Consider the following 12632-nt stretch of genomic DNA (forward strand, 5'->3'; position numbering starts at 1 on the left):
GTAGTGAGAACATACCAACTCAACAAAAATCTGGTAAAAGACTTGAATAGGTGCTCCACTAAAGAAGATACAGGCAGTGATCAGTATACTGTATGTATATTGTATATTGTCACTGTACATATGAAAAGATACTCAAGGTTATTGGTTATCATGGGAAGGCAAATTAAAGCCACAAGTAGAAGGAAAACTGCAGTGAGAGAAGGAAGATCAGTGATTGCCTTGAGGCTGCGGTCAAGAGATGGGATCCGAGGACATGAGGAGACTTCTTGGGGAAATGGCTATATTCCATGCCTTGATTGTTTTGTATTCTGTATGCAATTTGTAAAAATAAAATTGTCTTTGAGGGCTTCCCTGGTGGCGCAGTGGTTGAGAGTCTGCCTGCCAATGCAGGGGACGCGGGTTCGTGCCCCGGTCCGGGAAGATCCCACATGCCGCGGAGCGGCTGGGCCCGTGAGCCATGGCCTCTGAGCCTGTGCGTCCGGAGCCTGTGCTCCGCAACGGGAGAGGCCACAACAGTGAGAGGCCCGCGTACCGCAAAAAAATAAATAAATAAAATTGTCTTTGAAATGAATGAATTTTATTGTATGAAACTTTACCTCAATAGAAAGATTTTGGCTTCTAGCATGATATTTAAAAGAAAAAAATTTTTTTCCCTGTAGAGTAACTGCACTCGTTCTTTATTGTGGCAAGAGATCATACTTTGGAAAATGTTTTGGAGGCATATTTTGACAAAGAACTGTAAGGTATGGTGACTTAAAAGTAATAGAATTATAAATGAAGCATTTTATTAAAGCTCACTTTAGAATACAGGTATTAATAATTCCACTTGATGAAGTGGTTGATAGCAGATTTGGGCGACAGTTTGAAAATCTGTAGCTGGAACTCAAAATGGAATGTAAGACAAGTGTAAGTTGAATTAATTCTAAATGCCTTAGGGGAGATCATTAGAGGAATCTTGTTGTGAAGCCTTTTGTAAAGGAAATAAGTGTTAATACTTAGGGTAATCACTTTCTAATTTATGTGTTTTATAAGTTTAATTTTTTTCTTATGTAAAGTTATACCTGATTTGTGATTACAAGTCAGGTTAGCAAATGCTTATCAAAAGCTGATGATAAATACTATTTAAAAGCATAACAGAAGAACGCTAAATGTTGTATATCTAAAAATGGAAAGAGGATGTATACTGCTGAGTTCTCCTTTGGTTACAGTTTTTTTCATCTTCAGTAGCATTCAAGAGAAATAAAGACTTTACATTAAAGTTAACGGAACAACTTCAAAGAAGATTAGTAAAATATTATTGGTAGTATGTTAAACAAGCCTGTTATATTTTGTCCCTATGGCTTTCAGAGGTTTGTTCATCACTTGATCCAATTATACCAGTTTTTGCAAAGTCGTAGTCCAATATTCTGAATATTCTCACTGATCTGAGTCTCGAATCTCAGCCAGAAGGAGGAACCCACGAACGTGATGTTCTGATTACTATAATCCACCAAACCAAATCGTGCTTCACTTACCAGCTGCCCAGCTTCCCTAACCTTGGTCGTCTTCACTACTTTGGAGCAAGAGGAAAGTACTGTACTTTACATATTTGATCTCCGCCTACAGCCATCACGGCAGATGTAATTTCTATGATTGCAGTTTGGTCAAGATGGGCATTTTCCTGCCCCTCCACATATTTGGTAAAGCATAGTAGCTATCAGTATATCTGCTTTGGCCAAATCCCACAGAATGACCAGACTGGGCACTAGACTGGAATTTTACTGGCTAATTTGAATCTTCAAAGCTTTTCATTTATTATAGGTGACCAGCAGCTTTGAACCAATATCTGAACTCTGTCTCAGTGTCACACACACAGTCAAGTCCCTAGTTTCCCCAAATATGGAACTAATTAAGGAGCTACTATGTATAAAATAGGTAACTAATAAGGACTAACTGTATAGTACAGGGAACTCAATACTCTGTAATGCCTATATGGGAAAAGAATCTCAAAAAGAGTGGGCATATGTGTAACTGATGCACTTCTGCTGTACAGCAGAAACTAACACAACATTGTAAATCAACTATACTCCAATAAAAATTTTAAAAATTAAAATCAGTAAGAAAATATCTATATTCCCCCCCCCCAAATAAAAAGGAAATTTAGGCTTTGCTTAGACCTGTTTCATGGCCAAGTAGGCTAAACTTTCATAAATGGGAGGCTTCATTGTGGCTTTTTGAACCTAAGGCTTGAGCTAGCAGAGACTAGTATAATTAATAGTTAGCTAAAAATTTGGTCTTTGGTTCTAAAACTCACTTTTTATTTTCTCTGATTATACCTTCCATGTGCATCAAGAACATGAGTTTATGTAAAATAGCAGATGGGCCTCGTGGTATGGACTTGGCATGACTAGGTTCTATATACAATCTAAATTGAGAGATATAATTTCTGTGCAATGTGTACACCAATTCAGCAATATGATGACCGATGGCTAGTCCCACGAAACTAGTGCAGTTAGGCCAGTAGTCTAGCACTGTATGCTTCGAGAATACGATTTATATATTAACACTTAGCCCCCCTGTATTATCATTCTGTTTATCATTTGTTTTGGGACACTGCTTGTCCTTAGAAGACCATTTTAAAACTTTAGCAACGAATAACCATGAATAATCATTTACAACACCAAAATGATGTTCTTGAGATAAAATATGCACATGGATTAGTGGTAAAAGTTAAAACTAGTTTTTGAAAATTTTAATAGAAAACAAATGAGAGATTTAAAATATTCTCTCATAACACATTAAGTGGAAATTTGAAGACAAGATACATATCGTTGACCAGTGATCCAGTAGACCAGGGATCTATTTAGTAGACCACAGCCATGCCCTTCACTTATATATCTATAGTTATATTCATACTATAGTGACAGAGTGGAGTGGCTGTGACACCATGTGGTCTGCAAACCCTAAAATTTTTACCATTTGGCCCTACACAGAAAAAGTTTGTTGGCTCTTGTAGTAGTAGTAGACAGTCCAACATACCTAATGCCAGTTGGTAACTGGTATATATCCATCAAGGTGCCAAACATGTTTGTTCATCATAAATAAGAGGAAGAGCCTAAAAGTGCTTAGTATTATTTTTTAAAGTAAATTTTGATTAAAATTTTAATAGATTTAATAACATCTATAAATGATTTGTGAAGCATTACTTTTTGAGGAACATAGTTTGGAAGGACTGCCCGAGGTCCTTGTTACTTAAAGTGCAGTCAATGGCCCGGCAGAAGCTTGCTAGAAATACAGAAGCCTGGGCTCCACCCTAGACTCCTGGAAAAAAGCTGCCTTTTTAAACAGGATCTCCAGATAAGTCATGTACAGTAAAGTTTGAGGAGCACTGCCAGTTACATCTCATCAATTAAAACTTTTCCACTGGGCTTCCCTGGTGGCACAGTGGTTGAGAGTCTGCCTGCTAATGCAGGGGACACGGGTTCGAGCCCTGGTCTGGGAAGATCCCGCAGGCCGCGGAGCAACTGGGCCCGTGAGCCACAACTACTGAGCCTGCGCGTCTGGAGCCTGTGCTCCGCAACGGGAGAGGCCGCGATAGTGAGAGGCCTGCGCACCGCGATGAAGAGTGGCCCCCGTTTGCCACAACTAGAGAAAGCCCTCGTACAGAAATGAAGACCCAACACAGCCAAAAATAAATAAATAAAAAGCCAAGCATTTGAAGCCCTTTAAAAAAAACAAAAACATAAACAAAAAAATTCCTCCACTTAAGGAGAAAAGCACAAGGAAGACTCGATTCTTAACGAAACTATTTTTTAATATCCTGGTTTTTAAAAATCTTTTAAAAATTTGAAGTACACAAAACTGTATACAGCTCAATGAATTATCACAAAGTGAATACATCTATCTAATAAAAACTCAAAGCAAAAATTCTATCATTACTCTCTTTCCCCGTCCCAGGCATGACATCTCCCTATTACTGAAAGGTACGCAAGAGAGAGGAGGTATGGGGATATATGTATAGCTGATTCACTTTGTTATAAAGCAGAAACTAATACAACATTGTAAAGCAAACTCCAATAAAGATGTTTAAACATATTTTGTATAATTTTTAAGTAGTACTTAGTGAGAGAGTTGATCAGAACCATCTAGTCCAGTATTGCCAGAAATAGAACTGGTCTCCTTTGGAATAACTAAATTTTGTACCAATAATGCATGTATTATGATGAAAACAGCCATTATCAGTGGGAATTAGTTTGAGAAGATTTTAAAAAGACAGCAACCAGTTTCAATCTATATATCTTCATTTGAAATCTTCTAGAATATGTAAAAAGGAATAAATAAGATGTAGCTTCCATGTTACATGTGTAAGAACGTCTATAGTTGTATATATGCCTTTTTTAAAAAAGAAGTTTATTTATTTATTTTTGGCTGCATTGGGTCTTCGTTGCTGTGCATGGGCTTTTTCTAGTTGTGGCGAGCAGGGGCTACTCTTCATTGTGGTGCACGGGCTTCTCATTGCGGTGGCTCCTCTTCGTTGTGGAGCACAGGCTCTAGGCACACGGGCTTCAGTAGTTGTGGCACGGGGGCTCAGTAGTTGTGACTCACGGGCTCTAGAGTGCAGGCTCAGTAGTTGTGGTGCACGGGCTTAGTTGCTCCATGGCATGTGGGATCTTCCTGGACCAGGGCTCAAACCCGTGTTCCCTGCATTGGCAGGCGGCTCCTTAACCACTGCGCCACCAGGGACCAGGGAAGTTCAGATTTAAATTTCTCATATTCTTAACAAGTCCTTGGTGATTTCCCCTCAAGAAATTGTAAAAGGGCCTTTGGAAGATTATAGAATTTGCATACATAGATTCTCTTTTTTCTTTGTGGCAATCTTAGAGGAGGAATGAATGTCCAGTATTCATCATTGATTTAGAGCTTCTTTTAACTCAGTGTTTCTTAACCCTAATTGCACATTAAAATTACCTACGTATCTTTTAGAAAAAATACTGATGGTTGGGTCCTATTCCAGACCTGATTGAATTGGTCTGGGATGGGGCCTGGGTATTGGGATTATTGCAACCCTGGTGATCCTAAAGTGTAGCCGGGCCTGAGAACTACAGCTGATGTTGCAAAGATAAGTTTGTTCACCAGAGGGAGACAAAGCACTTCTTTAGGAAAAAGCCCCCACATAAACAAAACCCATTCTCTGACTTCACAGCTGCATCAACTCCAATTTATGTAATGTGCCAAGCAGGGCAAAAATGTGGGAAGATAGGTAAAATTATCTTTGGTACTGTTGCTTGCCAACCAAAGAAGTTCTTGCTATCACTGAGGAAAATTCCAGGAACTAATTTTAAAAGTAATGTGGTTAAAAATATATCTTATTCACCCAATTACCTGGACTAGCATCTAGAAATATTTTCAATCCTTTCCTACCTCACTTTGATAAAATAGACTATATGATAGAAGAGGGTAATATTCTTCCTATAAAGTGGGAAATTTTGACATAAGATTACTCCAAGAATCTTGCAAATAGAAATCAACATCAGCAAAAATAAATTAGCTTAAGATGTACTTGCAAGATTTTAGGAAATATGCAGATATAATAATGTGACTTAGAAATATTTTTAAGTCTACAAGTACTTGATTGGCATCTCCCAATTTTCATTTCTCCCATCTCATGCCTACTTCCATCATAGAAGCCATAAAAGCTACAAACTTGATCTCTGTCCCCTTGTAGCTGGAAATGGTCAATGAGATGGAGGTGAAAATCACTGGGGAGGGCTTCCCTTCGTGAATAAAATGACAAAGAAGTTTCTTTTCTCTCTTTTTTCATCACCCCATTTTCTCCATCTTCTTGGGGACATTAAACTTGGAGGTGGAGCAACCATCCCCATCCAAGAGATGACAAGTGTGAGGATAAAGCCAGTATTGCTAAGGATGGCAGAGCGTACAGGCAGGAGGAGCCTGTGTCATCGGTCCTGGGCAGCTACTATGCTAGTGAGGGACTGTCTGTCTCTGAACTTGTTAGGGGGAAAAGGGCTTCCTGTTATTTGCAGATAAATTCAGTCCTAACTGACCCATCACTGAAAACTTATATAGTGGTACATAGACATAAATATATTTATTGTATTGACCTTGGGTATTATCCTTTCTAGTTATTGTTTTTTTTAAACTCAAGTTAAAAAAGCCCTGTGGGCTTTAGACAAAGCCAGGAATTTAGAAGCCCAACTTCCTTTTTCAGTTGTTATTTCTAAAAAGCATATATATTTCTAAAACATAAAAATTATAAATACCAGGCAATTTACCAAGCATTCCTGCCCCAACCACCTTTTCTGAGCCAAAATACATAGTTTGACGTATCACCTGGCTATAGGGTGAATATTTTTAATAGGATGGTGCTCAAAAATCCAGGAGGTCTGGTCACCTTAACTGACGTAGCCTGTGATTTCTTAGGGTCCAAACTAGGTCAAAGCACACAGACCCCTGCTGTGGCCAAAAACACAGTCAACCGACTAGAAACAATAAACCAAATAGTAATAGACCAACAGGACATCAAGACAGGCTGAATCTGATATTAAAGGTAGATGTCAAAAAAAGGTATCTAATTTGAAAAAGAACTGGGAAAGAGTAAGATTTCTACATTTTTTTTTTTCTTGCGTTATGCGGGCCTCTCACTCTTGTGGCCTCTCCCATTGCGGAGCACAGGCTCCGGACGCGCAGGCCCAGCGGCCATGGCTCACGGGCCCAGCCGCTCCGCGGCATGTGGGATCCTCCCGAACCGGGGCACGAACCCGTGTCCCCTGCATCGGCAGGCGGACTCTCAAGCACTGCGCCACCAGGGAAGCCTGATTTCTACATTTTGATTAAACAGAGTGGCGGGACTTCCCTGGTGGTGCAGTGGTTAAGAATCCTTCTGCCAATGCAGGGGACACGAGTTCAAGCCCTGGTCTGGGAAGATCCCACATGCCGCGGAGAAACTAAGCCTGTGAGCCACAACTACTGAGCCCGTGTGCTGCAACTACTGACGCCTTCGCACCTAGAGCCCGTGCTCTGCAACAAGAGAAGCCACAGCAATGACAAGCCCACATGCTGCAACGAAGAGTAGCCCCCACTCTCCGCCATTAGAGAAAGCCCGCGTGCAAAAATGAAGACCCAATGCAGTCAAAAATAAAATAAATTTAAAAATATAAATTAAAAACAAAGAAAGCAGAGTGGCAATTTGCTATTTGATGGCCAGGATATTCAGGATAATTGCTTTTCTATGGTCCAATGTGGGAGGATTTCATGGAAGAGGCTTTCCTGGAAATCGGGGGTTGTTTAAAGAATTTGGGAGAACCGAGTTGCAAAACGGTGGGAAGATATTATAGGCATATGATGTCTCCTTGGAAAGGTCATAAAGGTTGGGCCCTCCCTGGATCACAGCACAGAGCCGTGTCCCCTGGAGCTGCCATATGCTCCCTCTGTGAGCTGCCCAGGGGACAGTGACAGTGTACTTCCAGAAGACAAATGCAAAGGTAATTGACTAAGAAGTAGGTGGAAGGAAATCCCTTTAAATGTTGAACTTCATCAGGTCTGCTCCTGATGCCCTTCTCACTTTTAGGCTTTTATTATATGTGGGTATCTCTCAAGTCTTTATCTCCAAACCTAATCTCCCTGAGTTTCAAACTCATTTCTAGCTGCTTCCTGGTTATCTACACCTGGAGGTTTGCAGTCATTTCAAATTCACGGTGTCCAAAAAGGAACTCATTAAAGGTGTCTTTTTTCCTATATATTCTCTCTCATTCTGTATTTTTTGGCAACTATTTATTTAGCCTTATTAAAGTATAATTGACAAAGTTCTAAGATATTTAAAGTATACAATGTAATGATTTGATATATGTATACATTGTGAAAGGATTCCTCCCACCAAGTTAATGAACACATTTTTCATCTCCCATGTTTACCATTTTTTTTTGGATGAGAACATTTAAGTTCTACTCTCTTAGAAAATTTCAGTTATACAATAGTATTGTCAACTATAGCCACCATGTTATACATTAGGTCCTTAGACCTAGTTTTTCTTATAACTGAAGGTTTGTACTCTTTTATCAACTTCTCCCTATTTTCCCTACCCCCTCCAGCCTGATAACAACTTTTCTATTTTCTCTTTCTAGGAGTTTAGACTCCCCCCCTTTTTTTTTAATATACCACACATACAATACCATGCAGTATTCAGTATTTGTCTTTCTCTTTGATAACTATTTATTGAGTGCTGGTTATGTACCACTCACTTTGCTAGTGCTGGTGGTACAAGGATGAGCAAAACCAGACATGATTCTACCCCACTGTGTTTTCAGTCTGGAGGGGCAGACTGCTACTAAGCAAATAAGCACACAAATGAGTACATATTTCAATCTGTGATGACAAAGGAATGGACACCAGAGGGTATCTGAGAGTCAACAGGGGGACTGCTGTCTAATCAGGCAGAATATTACCCACCCGGTCACCAGGGCGTCATCCTCTCCTTTCCCTCTCTTACCATTTACATACAACCACCCACCACATCTTGCCTATTTGACCTCCGAAATATTTCTCAAGTCCATCTCCTCTTTCCCTTCCTCATTACCCTAGCTGAGACTGCCTCCATCTTCGATGTGGACCAGGCATGACTCCTTGAGGCCAGGCTTCGTACATTTTCTCCCTTGCCCTTCATCCCACCCTGCATCCCTTTCTATACTGCCTCCAGACAGCTTTACCCAAAACCTATACCTGACCGTGTCACTTCCCTGCCTAAAGCTTTCCTAGTGGTTTTCTATTTTATGTTATAAAGTCAGGTCAGATTTTTAACCTTGTCATTTTTTCTCATCTTGAACTTTACGCTTGAGCAACACCAAACTACTCCTAGTTCCTTGAGCACACCGGCATTTCATGCCTCTGTGCCTTTGATCATGCTCTCCTGTCCCTGTGGTTGCAACTCACCCTCTCATCTTTGCCTAACTTCCAGTTTGCTTCTATCTCACGTCCCTCCTCTCCTCATAGTGGTTCATGCTTCTTTACCCTCATTACAGCACTCAGGATCTACATTATATTTCCCGTTTACCTCCCTTTCTAAAATGTGGGCACGTTAAGGGTGGGGGTGTCTTACTTTACCTGTCTCTCTGTCTAGCAGCATGCTTGGTAAATGCCATATGTGATGGAGCTCATTATGGGATGGAACCAGAGTGAAAAGATATTTGTTTACCTGGAAAGAAATGTATTGATAATTTGATGCCCAAGACAAGGAAGCAACTGACGATTTATGGTTTGAGTGTTTAGTTGGCCCTCAAAGTCAGCAACACAGATATTACACCTCCCTTACACAAACACATGTTCTCATCAGTCCCACATGGACACATCTGCTGGATCCACTGAATTGCGAACATGTGGAGGGCATTATCTTTAAGGTAACACTGAGCAGTTGTGCCTTTCACTTTCGACAGGAAAGCCTTCATCTACCCTAATGAAGGTCAGGATTGTTGGGGTAATGGCTGCTCCATCCGTAATAGCACATGGAGAGTATGATTTACGAGCTGGGTTTTTATTGTTCAAACTGGGAATTAAAGAATAGTCTCTCAACAAATATCATATGATATCACTTACATGTGGAATCTAAAACATGACACAAATGAACTTATCTACCAAACAGACACAGATTCACAGACGTAGAGAACAGATTTGTGGTTGCCAAGGGGGCGGGGGGTGGGTGCGAGATAGATTGGGAGTTTGGGATGAGCAGATGAAAACTATTATATACAGAAAGGATAAACAAGGTCCTACTGTATAGCACAGGGAACTATATTCGATATCCTGATAAGCCATAATGGAAAAGAATGTGAAAAAGAATATACCTATAATTTCTGCTGTACAGCAGAAATTAACACAATGTAAATCAACTACACTTCAATAAAATAAATTTCAAAAAAAGAGTAGTCTCTTGATAACAATACACTGAAAGCCTTGGTGCTGTAGCAGCTTCAAAGATGAAGCATTTATGGACCCTGGTGTTTGGACAGCTGGACAAGTGCAGCTGAATTGGAGACATACTAAAAAAATTTTGTGTTGTTTGTCTGATATTCAAATGTAATGGGCATCAGGTGTTCCATTTGGCAACTCTGCATGGAAATGGCTTGAAAAAACATACCCCAAATTAGGGGCTTATTTGATGTGCTAGGAAGAACTTTGGGAAAAGCGTCAGAAGAACTGGTTTCTAGCCACAGCTCTGCATCTTTCCTCTGCTGTTTCCTTCCCGCATGAAATGAGAGGGTTTCAGATTCAGTGATTCTGAGACTTTGTTTGTCTTCAAAAACTTGGCACAAGTGAAATTTTATTCAGAAGCTCAATATATAAAACAGGTAAAAGCTGAGTTGCTCAGATTAATGCTGAGTATGGGTCATTCCCCATCCCAAGGTGGTAGAAAACCACTGGACTTGATTTCTAAAATTCCTTCTGCCTGCCACAGTCTGTGAGTCCAGGTGAATTCACTTTACAGGGAGCAATCATCATCCAGTTTGTGGTTAATCATACCTTGTCCTTTTCTTTGGCACTTAGGAAGGACAAACTAGAACTATTAACTGCCTTCATTTATTCTTTCCACAGACATTTGTTGAGTGCTCACTACAGGCAAGGCCACGTATTAGGCACTTTGGAGTGAGACTATGAAGAGAAAACTTTAGAAGGACCTCTTAATTTACTAGGAGAGCTAAAACTTGTGACAGGTAACTATATCTGCACTTATTAAGATTTGCTATGTGATAGGCATGTATTGCTTCCAATTTAAAAAAGTATTTCCGTGAACATTGATCTGACTCACAGTTCTTGTTCCTTTCCACTTGCTTTCATCACAACCTTATTTCCTTTCAAATATTTTTCTAAAACTAATGAGGAGATGGTTCCTCTCCTTGTTTTATCTCTGAATTTGCCTGCCTGATTTAGGATATTTCTAAGAAGCCCTGCCGTTGCTAAGTGTAGGATGATGAAGTTATAATGTGTTTTTTTTAAAAAAGGAATTCCAGAGACCCCGCCTCCTCCCATAGCATGCCGTGTCCCGGGTCTGTAATAGAAGAAGTCGTTTTGGACATTCTTCTCATCGTCACCCATCCACATGCTGAGGCTCTTATCAAATTTCACCATTTCTTGCTCTTTAGGATTCCTGGCTCTCTCCTTCCGTCTTCCTCTGCCAGGCCTGCTTCCCCACCTAAGTTCTGGTCATCTCGCATTGACCTCACGGCTATTGTCTTCTCCCAAGTCTCTTTCTTCCTCTCTTTAATATTTTTCATGGCTCAGCAAAAGTTCTTCTTGGCCACCTGAAGGCAAGCTGTTTGAACCCACTGCTTTGTCCTTGTCTTTCTGCTACTGAAAATTCCCAGGTGCACATCTGAACAAATGTCAGCATTTTGACATGGCTCTCAATGGCCAGGTATTATTTTTCATTTGCTTTTGGTATTTAAAAAATATTTTTGTTTTTCTTCCATGGATTAGAAACTATCTGTTGATAAAATTTAAGCATGTGCCGATTTTGTAAAAAAGTAAATAAAAATCATATGTAATTCTACCTCCCCAGGTCGGGAGGAGAGGTGGGGGGGGATGAACATCTCTAAGGTATATTCTTTTGGATTATTTTTCCCTAGGCCTATATATTTTTTTCCTCAACAAAAATTTTTAAAAAATGTGCATATTGTTTTGTAGCTTGCTTTTTTTTTTTTTTTTTTTTTTGGCGGTACGCGGGCCTCTCACTGCTGTGGCCTCTCCCGTTGAGGAGCACAGGCTCGGGACGCACAGGCTCAGCGGCCATGGCTCACGGGCCCAGCCGCTCCGTGGCATGTGGGATCCTCCCGGACCGGGGCACGAACCCGTGTCCCCTGCATCAGCAGGCGGGCGCTCAACCACTGCGCCACCAGGGAAGCCCTGGGCTCAACCGTAAAAACAACAAGGCAAAGTGAGAATTTATAGCCAAGAAACAGTGTATGTGCAGGACTTGGTGCGTGGAAAATTATTAAGAGGAAACATCAAGGGGAGGGGAGGGATTCTGGCTAAATTGATCTAATGGGATTCTTGCTGAAGGCAGGCTGGGTTGATCAGATGTCACCTGGGGAATGGTGGTGACTGGAGACCCTAATTAGGTATGGAGATGTGGAGGATGGGGGATTCTGGCTAAACTGACTTAGTAGGGTTCTTGCTCTTGAGGACATGCCCAAGGATGGGGCTTAGTTGAAAAAGATCTCAGAGGATACTAGTTAGAGTTTGGTCAAGGAGAAAATCTTTGTCACCATATCTCTATGAGAGGAAAATGTGGCTAGACTCAGGTAACTTTACATTTATACCCTGACAGCAAGAATCCCTTGAATCAGTAACTGTTCTGTCTGGAATCAAGCTTGGGGTACATTTCAAAGGATACAGACTACTGCACTTGGTAGATTTGTTTACCCTGCTCATGCTAGGGCAGGAAGAGATTCCGTAATACTTTTAGCCACGTCTTGAAGACCGTTCATACTAGTGGAAAACGATACCTCATTATCACTACCGGGAATTGATAAGGACGGTAGAGACAATCGTAGGAGCCACCTCTGAGGTGTCACTTTCTGTCACAGTCTTTCAAACACTAGATGCCAACTAGATGCCACAACGGTGAGAGGCCTGCGTACCACAAA

The sequence above is a fragment of the Delphinapterus leucas genome, chromosome 16 (genome assembly GCF_059928025.1).
Source record: "Delphinapterus leucas isolate spDelLeu-1000000601 "Yukka" chromosome 16, BTC_Dleu_Yukka2, whole genome shotgun sequence".
Classification (NCBI taxonomy): Eukaryota; Metazoa; Chordata; class Mammalia; order Artiodactyla; family Monodontidae; genus Delphinapterus; species Delphinapterus leucas.